A 14,332-nucleotide genomic window follows, 5' to 3' on the forward strand; every position below is an offset into this window, starting at 1 on the left:
GGCGTACTGAATGAAAAACCTTTCTTACTTCCAATCATTTTTTTATAGTTTTTGCATCCTGACAATTATAGTGTTCACATTTGTATCATCTTTTTCACTGTAGATCATCACACAATTTTAATTTGCTCTGAAAAACACATACAGGTCCAAAAAATAATGGCCAACAGTAAAAACCCAAAAAGCTTAGAAAAGCAGTCTTTTGAAATACAAAACTGAAAATACTTTAAATAAACTATTTAAACTAATACAACTGAACAGTTATTATGATGGCACTGACTTTTTGTGGCAGCCTTCACTTTTTATGCACCACTAATCTGGAACAAACTTCCATGGTCATGGTCATGGGATGTGCTTGGGCATGTGTGTGTGTGTGTGTGTGTGTGTGTGTGTGTGTGTGTGTGTGTGATGACTGATGTATTTGAATCTAACTATAATTTGTAGATCAGAAAATTAATCCAAGAAACAATTGACATAATAGTATTTTACGTCACATAAGCATGAAACCCATCCAGGCACATGGTGCACATGTGCTAATTTTCAGCCCAATGCAGCAAAAATAACAAGCTTGTGTTTTTTGTTTTCCTTCTCCGAATATAAAATATTGACCTCTGTTCACCTCCACCACTTCCATCCTACAAACATAGCCCTAAGGTTGATTGAGAAGCTCAGTACACACACTAAAATAATAAAAAAGTTGATAAAGTCAATTACATGATAAGATATTGTAGGAATCTTCAGCCAATCAGTGTTGATTACCAAAATAAAGCAATGACCCAAAGTACACACTAGGCTGTGAGCTGCAACACTGCCGACTACACCTGTCGATTAAAATGAGACATATTTGACTCACTTGATTTAGGGCTCCAGTGGGTGAGTCATGTGTTGGCTGTGGCTGGCCTTGTCCAGGGCTCAGAGCAAAGATAAAGGGAGGAAGGGGAGACCGGGAAGGCTGAGATCAGTGGTGGGCAAACAGCTTGGAGTCAAGATGATGGAGCAGTGGTGGCGGTGGGGTTATGGCTCCACGGCTGCTCCGTCACATGGCACCACCCCAGGTGCAGGGAGATCCCTGTTGGCCTCTGACTGGGAAAAGAGAGATAAGAAACAATGCTTTTTTTAATCCGACATTGTATATATGATGCTGTTTCAATTCATTTGTCATAAAAGTTATCCACGATCATCACACCAGAAAACACTATTTTAATTGATTGAAGTGAACATGTGCTTTATAATGTTGCGGATTAAGTGATGCTGTACTTTGAATAGAACAAGTTCCCTGTAAAAGTGACAGTAAAAAAAAAGAGCCCTAGGGCTGAATATAGCCACTGATTTGCTAAATCGTTTTAATAACAGTTCACAATCAGTTCAATTAGGGATATTTCATTAATCAGTATGCCCCCCCTGAGATGCAAAAAGACTAAAACGTGATTGAAACATCACATTTTTCAGGACGTCATTGTTACCCACACTGCTACTGTCAGTGAAGTACAGCAAAACGTCCATTTTAATAAAGAGCTTCAGCACACACAGAGCAGGAAAGTCTGCCCACTTGATTGATCTGCTCCTAATGTTGGCGTTTCTTGACAATACATCAGCGTGATATCCACAGTCCGGCCGCCCAGCAGCTAGGGACCGACTGAACAAGTAAAATCTACACACTGTTATGTCAACTTCCTTCACAAATATCAGATAATGATGAAAAGGGTGGGACTCGCTAAGATGAAGATGTGCCAACGTTACCTCTACTTCATCTTTACTGCTGCTCAAGCAAAAGGACTACTTTTGAAGGTGCGTATATAATAAGAGGATCTTATCAGCTGCTAGCAAAGACACACGCACTTGTGATCAAAAGTATGAACAAGAAGAAGGTGGTGCATTTTGATACAGGGAGACCAACACGCTCGTGCTCGTACATGTGCAAACGCGCTCTACAAAAGCCCACCTCTCTCAGACGAGCCGTGGAAGGCCAGCTGGCCGCAGTTATGCGCGAAGCGGTTGCACTCACACTGGTCAAACACACTAGGCTTGACCCGAAAAACCTGTTTTGGCCCGTTGCGGAAGGACAGTGTGAGTGCGACCTTACACATGCTAATAATTACTGACAAACCATTTCCTTTGATAATGCAAAGTATTCAACCACAAATTATTTTTAATCAAAGACGGAACAACCTCTCCACAGAGTTTGGGCGAGCCACTGTCTCAGCTTCAGTCACCAGCTTGTTATGGAACAGCGTGACAGTATTTATGCCTCATCTATCAATGCTTGTAAATAAGTACAAGGACTACGGGACAAATGGTGCAGATGTGAAAAGGTCAGAAAGTTTACACACGTTACAGGCCAGAGGAAGGTCAATGAGAGAGTCGAAATTCGGAGATCCGCTCTTATTTTGCGGATGTGAAAAGGTCAGACAGTTTACACACATTCTAAGCCAGAAGAAGGTCAACGAGAGAGTCACAATTCAGAGATCTACTATATTTTTTTTTGGGAAGTGTACTCTAACAGCACTTCAGGCACTGAATAAGTCAGTACATCACTTTACAGTACTCACATCATACCTCATCAACTCTTGCACCTTTCTATGGAACAATGAAACAATGCCAACGTACACACCCATCAAAAAACCAGATTGAGCAGTTGTGAATTGTCCATTTGACACAATAAACAGGTAGATCACCCCTTTATTCAAATCACATTAACCACTGCATTTTTATCTGGCGCCACAGCAACGCCAGTATCGTTTTCATCTTGTGTGTGTGTGTGTGTGTCACATGGCAAAAATGTGGTCCTGCAGACACTATGGAAGTAACTACCATAGAAGCAGTTTTGAGTATTTGCCAGGTGTTTTTATGTCTTTCTGTGGACAGATTTTGTCACTGTGATTGTGTCAGAACTGTGCAACATACAGTTAGGAAACTTACAAGTAAGTAGGGAGTAAGGACCGGCCCACTTTATGCCCCTGGCCTGATAACTGTGCAAGATTCAGGCAACTTTATATGTGTTTCGTTGAGATCAAAATGAAGGCAGAGTTCGAAGGTTGGTGTGGTCCAAGCAAGGGCGCAAGAATTAGGGAGGTTGAAAGTAGAAAAGGAGCCATTGGCCCCAACACTTTACACCCCTGGTCCAATTTGGCGTCACAAGATGGTCTCTAGTGAACAATTACCATCATTTACTGATAGCAAGTATATAGATAGAGCTGTAGAAGCTTCGAGTCCCTGTGTGGACCATGAACAGAGTGTGGACTGGCGGCTGGAGAGGTGCCAGTTCATCTCCTGGGCACTGCCGAGGTGCTGTTGAGCAAGGCACCGAACCCCAAACTGCTCAGGGCGCCTGTCACTGGCAGCCCCCTCGCTCTAACATCTCTCCATCAGTTGCATGTATATAGGTCCTGTCCTGTGCATGTGTGTGTATTTCGGGCCTGTGTGTGTGTAAAATGAAAAAGAATAGAGTGAAAATTGAATTTCCCCATTCGCGGGACTAATTAAGGAATTCTTCTTCTTCTCATCCTGTTTAACATCTGGATTTGGGGGACATTAGCTGTGTGAAGGAGGAACACTGCATTCAATCCATGTTAGCAGATATTCTCATACAGTTAAGGTGTCATCAAGGCTAGTCATGTTTTTTTTTTTTCATAAAAACCTGGAGGAAGGAAACTGACAATATTTTTTAATAAATATTGATACGTTATCATTAATAGTACAAGCCTGTGAATATTTTTATCTGTCCAGGTCATTGTTATCCCCAAAGAAATTTAAGTCAAAAGCAACTGGACTGGTTATTTGTCTAGGATGATGTTTCACCTCTCATCCAAGAGGCTTCATCAGTTCATTTACACATCTGACCAGGCAGGTACTCAGCTACCGCCTCAGGCCTGGACTCTGCTGTCCACTTACATCTCAAGGAGAAAGCCCACTCCTTTGAAGACAACAATATGCGTGTTTCCATTAGCCCTATAGAGTGGTCGCTCAGAAAGTTTCAGGGCACGCCCTCTTACATGGCCAGTCACTCGCCATGTTTCCGTTCCAAAAAAAGGCCCGAGAGGGATTTACGAGACTCAGGAGGTGACTTATCACTCTGAATGGGTTTCGATCGCCAGGGATCAGCTGATCAGTGATACAGCGACGCGCTGTTCTTCCTCTAAGTGAGTTTGATTTGATGTGGATGGTTTGATTCACAACGTAAACTTATGTACAAGTAACATGAAAGAAAACGCTCCACCTTAAAGATTCGAGGTGCTGTAAAAGTATATGTTGACAGACAGGCGGTCACCCTGCTGCATGCGCGGTATGGAGCAAATTTAATCCAGAAACCGTGCACAGATCATTTTCTGCGCTGTGTTCGTCTACACCGGTGGATAAAAGTGTCTACTCTACTTCACCGTGTTGTTGTGTCGTCTGTACAACAACATGTCACATCCTGCTGAGAGCTACATCCAATCAGCAATCGGGTATATTTCAGGGGACAAAAGAGGCCCTGCTCTCCGACAGGACCATTTTCTACTAAGTCAAACAGCCTCCGGGGCGACTCGCATGCAAATTCTGGGCGTTTTTGGTGAGATAGACCTGTCTCACTCAGGGTAGTTGACAGAAAGTCGAAACGCACCTATTGTCCACATCAGAGGTGTCAAGTAACGAAGTAAAAATACTTTGTTACCTTACTTAAGTAGGAGTTTAGGGTATCTATGCTTTACCGTAGTAATAATTCAACTTTTTACTTCTACTCGTTACATTTTCACACAAATATCCGTACTTTGATTTTGAAATACCATAGTATCGACAGGCTCTGGCGTTTCTGCAGACTGTGTCAGAGCCCAGGGCTCCTGTGCAGGGGGCGGAGTCTAACTCACTGCCTGCCTGTCACTGGAGAGAACTAAGCGGTCTAAAGTAGTAGTAAAGTAATAGTAATGCTAATATGTGCAACAATGGTTTTGCATGTAAAGGGACACAAAATAATAATTGACACAGAAAAACAACTCCTTTCCACAAGCTAATGGATTTCAAAAACTTAACAACTTCATCATTAACATTTTAATATACCATAATAGTCATTATGGCCTTTGGAAAAATGATTTTAGGGTGGTGGGGTAGTGCACTATAGGACCCTTTGGCATGGCCTGATCATTTGTTCTTAATAGCATTTTTTCCCTTTACATTACTTTTACTTATATACTTTAAGCAGTTTTGAAACCAGTACTTTATTACTTATACTTAAGTAAAAAGCTTGAGTTGATTTTAAACTCTAGTATCTATACTTCTACTTGAGTAATGAATTTGAATACCTTTGACACCTCTGGTCCACACCCTGGACAGAGAGGACAGATGGTTTGAAAGAGGAGTAAAAGAAGCCATCTACGCAAAAGTAGAGAAACCATCGCTAAACAGAGAAGGAGGTCTGAGACACCACTTATCTCCAATTTACAATGCTGCCCTTTCATCCCTTCCGAGAAGATTCAACAATCTCACCTCAAAGAACAACTGTTCACAAATGTCCTCCTGTGACTCCAACGACTGTCGTTAAGACTCAATAGAGCACTAACGAATCGAAACCAACTTCCCACCAACGACTGTCACTCCAATGACGGCCGTTGACATTCTTTAAATGTGACAACACTCAACAACATCCCAGATAATTATGGCAAAGTTAAATAGATCAATAATTACAGCTCGATGATGACGTCCCATTATAGTGGCAGTATGCTATGCACAAGAAATTCAACAGACTGTGCCTTATTTTTTAACATGCATTTGTTTAAACATGACACTTGACACTGGATGTTCAGCAAACATTTTCCAAAAACAAAGTGAGCACACACGCACATTCAGCACTGTCCTTGTGAAAAACAAAACTACTCATCTGTCTGTGACAGATGCAGTTTATGGAGATAAACTTTACTTTTTTTAGCCTTGGATTGTGTGGTTTTATGGTTCAATACATTTAAAAAAGGGTAAAACTAGTAGCCTAATAATTTACCTCACTTGAATTTTTTCCAATGAGATAATACTCAATTTATCCCAGGAGAAATAACTGAAAGGACAGAGCTGCTGGCTGCCTCAAATGCTGGAACTGTCTCGTCTTTTTAAATTGTAATCTGGTGTCGCTTTAGGCATTGAATAAGTCAGTGAATCAGATGTTACAGCCCTCACAATACTTCTCTCAAACCTTTTTATGTCACAAGATGTAAAAACGTTCAAACCTTAAGAAACCAGATTGATCAGTTGCTGGTGATTTCTTTTAACTGCTACCTGCAATGAATCGAACAGAAAATGTACCTTGCAGCTATTTTGATAATCAATTCATTGCTTTTGCCGATCGAAACATCTGCATATTGGAGCTTCAAAAACATGAGGTTGTTATGCTTTTCTTTGTGATTCAGGCCTATTACACTAAACGGAATATTTTGGACTGTTGGCCTGACAAAACAAACAATTTCAATATACCACATCAGGCTCTGAAAAACTGTGATGGGTTTGTTTCTCACTATTTTCTGACATTTTAGAGACAAAACAATTAATCCATTAATTGAGACAATAATCCGCATTGCAATCCGTAATGAAAAAACACTCATTATCTGTATTAGTATGCAGCCCTAAGTCTAATGTTGATGGATGTCAGACCTGCTCGGTATCTGTGCTTGCACTGATAAAGTGAATTCTAATACTGCACAATTAGTTTGCTTTGAATGAAATAATGAAAAAATACAAGAATATTTTATTATATATTATTCTAGATACTCTAGACCTCATAACCCCTCATGGAAAACTCCATGATTGTGTTGTCATCTGAGCTGACACTGCTGAATTAAACATATAAGTAGGTTTGGACAATATATCATAATATAGCAAGCTCTCTGATAATTCAATAAATGAATAAGAAACATGATCACATAAGTCTGTTTCACCTCCAATGTAAATACTGCAGGACAGGCCAAGACACAGCCAATAGTGTAATTCACTTTGCAGATGAGAAGTCAATTCAATTATAAAAGGATATTTCTGTGGCCTACATTTCTTCCATTACATGCTTAACCAGATTTTTCACAAGTACACTTTACATGTTTGCATATATAAATAAAAATGAATTCAAATATGACTGCTAGTTGAAGGATAAAATAAAATTTCCTACAGCTGAAATGTAGGTTATATAACAATGTGTTAAAATACTAATACCATTAAAATATTCAAAGGCATCCTACCATTAAGCTGTTAATGCCAAGGTTGAAAATATTGTTAAGAATAAGGCTGGGGCAATCATACTCACCATCGGCAGATTAACTTGAGTTTTAGAGTAATCCGACTTTTGAGGCAAAGGTAAACACAGTATCTTTCCTTGTCCTGATTTGACAAAGTACGGTGCTTTCCTGTGTGTAGTCAGTGGCATGATTCCCTTTGTGTTGTGTGACACTGCTGACTATAGCCATCCCAAGCATTGTGGCCAAACCAGTTTTTCCCTTTACACATATTAACTTGTCAAGTGCGGCAAACATGTTGTGGTGCTAAAATCCACACCACAGCTGAAGGGGACATGGGGAAGAAGTACCGTATTGGCCCAAATATAAGACAGGTTTTTTTTTACCTGGAAATCTGTCTGGGAAAGTGGGGTTGTCTTATTTTTAGGGCCTATATTCAAAGGCCAAGTAAGTGCTTATATATAGACACAGTGTGAATATTACATGTCAATATACAGTCACAACAACAAATGGCGCCAACAAATCTGTAGAACAAGTCTTCCTTTAATGACAAGCCATCAATCACAACACAGTTTACAGCGACATTGTTTACAGTGCACACTAACGTCAGCTTACAGTGACAACTAGCTTACAGCAACAGACGCCTGAAGGATGGAGAGACACAGTGATCACCCCGAAAAAATGGTCTCAAAGTCGGCCAAGTTTGCCGACAACAGAGGAGTTTGAAGACACCAATTTGAAGATAATGGTGCTTAACCCAGCAGATTCCTCAAACAGCTGTTAATCTAATGTAACGTTTCGAAGATGGCAAGCCCAAAAAGACTGTCTTAAAAATGTAAACAGTGAGAGCAGACATTAATTCATTCAGCTGAAAGCATTGTTATAATCCTTATGATGATTTGCTCTCCAAAAAGTCTTAAAAGAAGAGGGCTATCTTATAATCAGGGCCGTCTTTTATTCTGGCCAATACGGTATGTTGTCAAGACTGTTTCCTTAAAACAACAACACGTCAACCTTGTGATGGTGCTACAGGAAAACTCAGCAAAGCCATAAAGATACATATTCTGGAAAGCATGAATGTCAAGGGCTTGACAATTATTTGCCTTGGTATGGTAAACAGGAAAATGGGCACCCAAAAATAATAAAAAAAAATGTAACATTTGTTGCATTAGTGATTTTACTAACTGCATGCACCAGTGCTGCAGATGCAAGCATTTCTTTTAGAGACAATGGCGGAGCAAATTAAGTTGTTTGACTGAGGGGTGAAAAATTTCGACTAACCTGTCATCATCACAAACAAATGTGCAAACTGAGAACCAGCTGAGCCTGAAGGAAAAACAGAAAGGACATTTGTACATTTTGTTGATTGGCCAACCAACAGCGCCATCCCTGGAGACACACAGCAACCATGGCTAAGAGGAGTCTTTATGTCCCAAAATTAACAATGTGACCTCAGGTACCTTTGCTGTCTATGAAACAAACAGAGCAAATCAGCTTCTTCACAGTAAGAGTTTTAATCAATAATAGTTCTGTAAAGCAGCTGCACAATGTGTTGCATTTGCAGCATTGTAACTGCATCGATATCAGGACGATCATACACATTAAATTCAAATAGTCTCTGAATGCACACGCTTTCTGACAACTGCAGTCTACTACTCCCATTTCCCTGCAGCTCTTTGTGTCTGATGTTTTTTTCTTCTTCTCCGGTTCAATTCATTTTTTTTTAAATGGCTGGGAAAACCCTAGTCCTTAAGACACTTGGCATGCACTGAAAACTTGTGCATTTCTAGACAACTGTGAGGATAGAGCTATGGGTGAGTACAATAACTGCTATTGGGATAGTGTGTGTAAATACTGGTGTTAAAACACCTGTAGCATGTAAAATGGTCATGAGCCTTTAGCCAGCATTTGACTATTTGGACCACAAACAGTAGCTATATGTGCTGAATTACAGTACACACAAAACAACTTCCTTTCCTCTTAGTGCTGTGTTTCCCTGTCAATAGCCACACTTGAGACATCACTGATGCAAAAGGTGTTCTTGCTTTGCAGCCTTTCTGCTGTGCAATAAATATCAGCTTTTGTTCTGACTCCTGAGTAAGGCAAAGAACCCATACCCTTAGTATTCACCAGCACAGAGGTTTCTCATAACGATACACAGACTCAGTCTTCATCTTGCTCTTACTGCAGCTTCTCTGCATTTTCACTTTGCACCGTAACACCCCCAGTCCTGAGGCACTAGTGGGTCTATTGGTGGCACTATATATGAAACGAAAGTGAAATTGGCATGGATACGGCGTGTTTGGGAATAAAAAAAGACACCTGCACTGTATCTGTTCCACTATACCAGGAGCACAAGTCTGGTCGGAACCTTTCCCACAGTCACCTGCTGCTAGTTAAGGTCATGTGTTCTTTTTATGTGTGGGCTCAGGGATTGTATTTTCCTGTATGTATGTATGTATGCATGTATGTATGTAAGTAAATGCTGTAAATGAAGATAGATTTTCATCGGAACTACAATATTTTCCACCCAGCCCTTAGATAAGAGCCAATTGTATTACACAAATGAATGAATCAAGTCCAGGCAACTTCAAAAGGACTCCATGAATGCACAAGGGTCTAGCAAGATTCTTTGATGCTGTACAACACAAAGAACATACAGTGTTATTATGGTGTATTAATTGGATGTATGTGCTATGATTAACTTTGGACAATCATATTTAGAAATACTTGTATTTTACTGAATTACAGGTGTAATGAGTTAGCAATAGTGAGGTATAGAGTCACATTCATTATGGCAGCACCTGTACAGCACAGCATCCTTCATAAAGCCTTGATTAAAAAAAAAAAAAAAAAAAAAAAAGGTAATTACTCTAGCCTAACTCATTCATCAACAAGTTGAATTTAAAATACACTTCACACTGAAATGAGAGTAGTTACACCAAGTGAATCAGCTTTTGAAGCAATGAATGGTCACTAACTGTGGGAGATAATGAAATTGAAAATATACTGTATATACAGTGCCCATAGAAAGTCCTGATACTCTTTTGTAATAGTCAATTTTGTTTTACAGCCTGAAATGATAATACAAAAAATAGTTTCAGCGTGATTTACACATTTTGCCACTGCCAACAATCAAGTGATTTCTTTTTCGAAATTTAGGAAAATTAATAAAAAAATTAGAAAACTAGAATAGCAGGGCTGAAAAAGTGATGAGTCCCTTTAGAATAACCATTATAAACATTATCAGGTATAACCAATCACCTTCCAGATTACACACCAAGGTCATTGGCCTCCACCTGACATCAACTGTGGTGACTTTGATTAGTTCAGAATAAAATCAGCTGGTTCTTTAGGTTCCACTCCTAGTAGTGCATGGTAACACAAATAATTCACCATTGTTGGAAAGATGCTTTTGAAAGAGCTCAGGATATAGTTGTGGATAGGCACAAGTTAGGAGAAGGATATAAAAGGATTTCAAAGTCTTTAACTCTCCCTCTGAGGACCGTTCAGAGTATTGTCCAGAAGTGGAAGGCACATGGATCCACCCAGACCTGGCCTAGATCAGGCCACCCCTCCAAACTGGATGATGGCGCCAGTAAAGATTGATCAGGGAAGCTACCAAGAGGCCCATGGTGACCTTGAAGGAGTTACAAGTCTTCATGGCAGAGGTTGGTCGATCTGTGCATGTGACAACAATTTCACAAGTTCTACATGTACGGCAGGGTGGAGAGAAAGAAGCCTCTTCTGAAAAAATGTCTCACTGAGTCCCGTTTACAGTATGCCAAAAAACATATTGAAGATTCTAATGCTATGTGGTAAAAGGTGATATGGTCCGATGAGACCAAAACTGTACTTCTTGGGCTGAACTCCAAGTGCTATGTTTGATGGAAACCAAACACAGCACACTACCCAAAACACCCCATCCCTACAGTGAAGCATGGTGGTGGCAGCATTATGTTGTGGGCTTGTTTCTCTTCAGCAGGGACTGGGCAGTTGGTCAGGATTGAAGGGAAAATGGATGCTGCCAAGTAAACCCAAATTCTAGAGGAAAACCTGCAGCCCTCTGCTAGACACTTGAAAATGGGCAGGTGGTCCACCTTCCAGCATGACAACGACCCAAAACACATCGCCATAAAAACAACACAGTGGCTAAAGGACAGGAAGGTGAATGTCCCAGAGTGGCCGAGTCAGAGCCCTGACCTGAATCCTACAGAACATCTGTGGACGGACTTGAAGAGTGCAGTCCATTGCCGCTCACCACAGAATTTGACTGAACTCCTACAGTTCTGCAAAGAAGAATGAGGAAATATTTCCCAGTCTAGGTGTATAAAGCTGGCAGAGACAGATCCAAACAGACCGTTGGCTGTAACTAAAGCAAAAGGTGCCTCCACAAACTATTAAATCTGGGGACTCATCACCTTTCCAGCCCTGCTATTCTAGTTTTTCATTTTTTATTAATTTTCAGTAATTTTGAAAAAAACAATTTACTGGAATGTTGTGAGGCAAAATGTTTAAACCATGCCTTAAAATTATATATATTTTTATGTATAATCATTTTAGGCTGTAAAACAAATAAAGTGACTATTTCAAAAGGGCATGATGCCTTTCTATAGGCACTGTATCGTCAGGAGTTATAGCCATCATCTTATTCCTGTGGTATTGGATGTTGTCTTTGTTTACTCCATCCTCCTCATGGAAAAACAAACATTCTGGCATTTGCACCCAATGTTGCATACAGCAGCCTTAGAAAGCAAGCCCAATTTATTTCAAATTAAGAAAACTGGGGGGCCTTAGGGCTCCTCATCTGCTTTACAGATTCAGTCCTAAGAGCAATACCACAAAAAACAACAACAAAAAGCGAGTGTTATGCCAAGTTAAAGCATTCTCAAGTGCAGAGATGACAAATATGCAAGTGAACTTTAAGTGCCGACTGCAACTTGCACAGCAACATCGTGGTGAAACTTTGGAAGTATCTCAACGCCCACCCATTTAAAACTCAGGCACATAGACACCTTTATGCTCCATTTCAAGAAAGGTGTTTACACCGCCATATGTTCATTACACACTGTTCGCTTCGCATCAAAGGTGAGATACCCAAACTGTTAAACTTCTTCTAAATCTCTTGGCAGTTTCCCCTGGGCACAGACACATCCAGTCACATCAGCAGAGAAAAAATGTACCTGTGAATAAAGTTTTCTTCATTGCTTTTTAACAATCAATAAAAAACTACAAAATCCACTCAGGAAAGTAAAAACTGTTGTTTTACTCTTCTTATTGTGGCCTGACCTTGTGCAGAAAAACTGGGCCGTTGGGGCTTTACTGTTAACTCACTCACAACACCACAACAACCACTCCTTGCTCCGTTTTCTTGCTTGCCCTATCAATTTCCTCCTGTACGTGGCCTTTCTGTTTCTCTCATTCTTCAGCCTTTACCTTTCTCCTTCCCTCCATTTCCTCTCAAGCCTTACAAACTCTCACAGTCTGCTGCACAGGCCTTTTTTCCCAGGCGATAATGTAGGCCATCGCTCTGACAGCATGAAAGGGAGCAAGAAGTCAAAGCAGCGCCGCTCTTCTCTTCTTCCCCGCATTCGCATCGCTTACAGCAGCTGAAGACGGTATGCATTTATCTAGGTTTGTGGTGCTGCCTCTCAATGACTCAGAGTGTCAGAGTAGAGGGACAAACCGCAGCATACGGCCGAGCCTCCGCTGCACCAAGAGCCGGTCTGTTTCAGCTTTGCAGAAATGAGAGCTCCTGCACGTCCCATTGCATATTATCAAAGATGATCGGAAAGGCTCTGTGAAACAAAGTTTATTTTATCTCCACGCTCTGATTTGTGATAACACTGATCTGGCAGGACTACGTAAACTAAGGCTCCAATACTGCATGCCGAATCTAGACCTGAATCACACCTTCATTAAAGGAAAACTGCATTAAAAAAATGCTTTTTTTTCATCAGGTTGATGAAATTTAAGGAGCTCTGTCCAGTTTGCCTTCTGTCTCAGCTGCCTGAAAAATAACATCACATACGTATTTATCTGTAAGTACGTTGGTCAATAAATAACAATTAATGTCCAATTTGAGCTGGCTCAATTTCTGGTTTTGCTGGTCTGGTCTACAGGCTTAAAACAGTTTGATTTTTTAATGCAAACTGTCCTTATCAGAATTTGTCTGTTTTCTCAATCAAATAGCTTTTCAGTTTAGCTCTTTAATTGAGCAAACAGCATGGCAGGATCCTGACAGCCTGATGGAAGTGTCATTAGATTTGCAGGTGTTTAATCATTCTTCATTAACCAAATTAAAATCATGACCCAATGATGGGGATAGATGAAAAGTCATTGGATAAACAGAAGTATTACAATTCTTCCTGAGGACGACAAAAAAAGTCTATACCAAGTATCACAGCAATTCATCCAACAATTTGAGACACTTCTCACAGTGCCTTGGCGCGGTACGCTTGCCGACCACGGACCGTTTGGGAGAGGTGGGCTTTTGTAAAGCACGTTTGCACATGTACAAGCACGAGCGTGCGCACATTACGAGCATGAGGCCTACGGCGGTTCAGACGGCATTTTATGTGCGTCTGTTCGGACATAGAAAAAAGAAAGACGGACAATGGGCAGACATTTAAAACAATGGCGGCGGAAGGTTCACGTTGGTGTTATGCGGAGGTGGAGTGTTTACTGCAGATTTGGTCAGAAAAACTACAAAGCCAAAAACATTACCATGTTTTCTGTGCTGCTTTCCATTTTGTGGCCAAAAGACAGCGCGCGTTTGTAAACAAAGCGACTCATCGCGATGACGTCAATCAATGCATGTGACGTCTTACGGCCTGATGACGTATAGGCAGGCAAGAAGCATTCGCGCCGAGGCCCAGGTAGTGTTAGTACAAACGGGCCTGGCCCGCGGGGGGAGATGGGGGGGGGGGGGCAGTACCCTAAAGCACAGGGCACAGTACGGATGGACAGTATAAGTGCGCCCTAGAAATGTTTGATGTGTCCAGTCAAGGCAGATGGCCACCCAGCCTGGTCTGCCCAACACTCCTAACATGGGAAAGTTTTTGTTACCACTGTTTCAATGTCGCTGTTTCTGATGTTGCTGTTGTGATCTGCTGTTTGCTCATGGGGGAATTATTGGGGAATTGTTGGGT

At 40.9% G+C, this 14,332-nt stretch overlaps 1 protein-coding gene across 1 annotated transcript in view; it reads right to left on the reverse strand.

The window, feature by feature from the left end:
* Positions 1–14,332, reverse strand: part of ncoa1 (nuclear receptor coactivator 1) — a 54,870-nt gene that overhangs the window by 34,842 nt on the left and 5,696 nt on the right. Inside the window, exon 3 of the mRNA XM_083934592.1 lies at positions 851–1,080. The gene's annotated coding sequence lies outside the window, so the exon portion shown is untranslated. The remainder of the gene's footprint in view (positions 1–850; positions 1,081–14,332) is intronic.

The sequence above is a fragment of the Echiichthys vipera genome, assembly GCF_963691815.1.
Source record: "Echiichthys vipera genome assembly, chromosome: 19".
Taxonomy (NCBI): Eukaryota; Metazoa; Chordata; class Actinopteri; order Perciformes; family Trachinidae; genus Echiichthys; species Echiichthys vipera.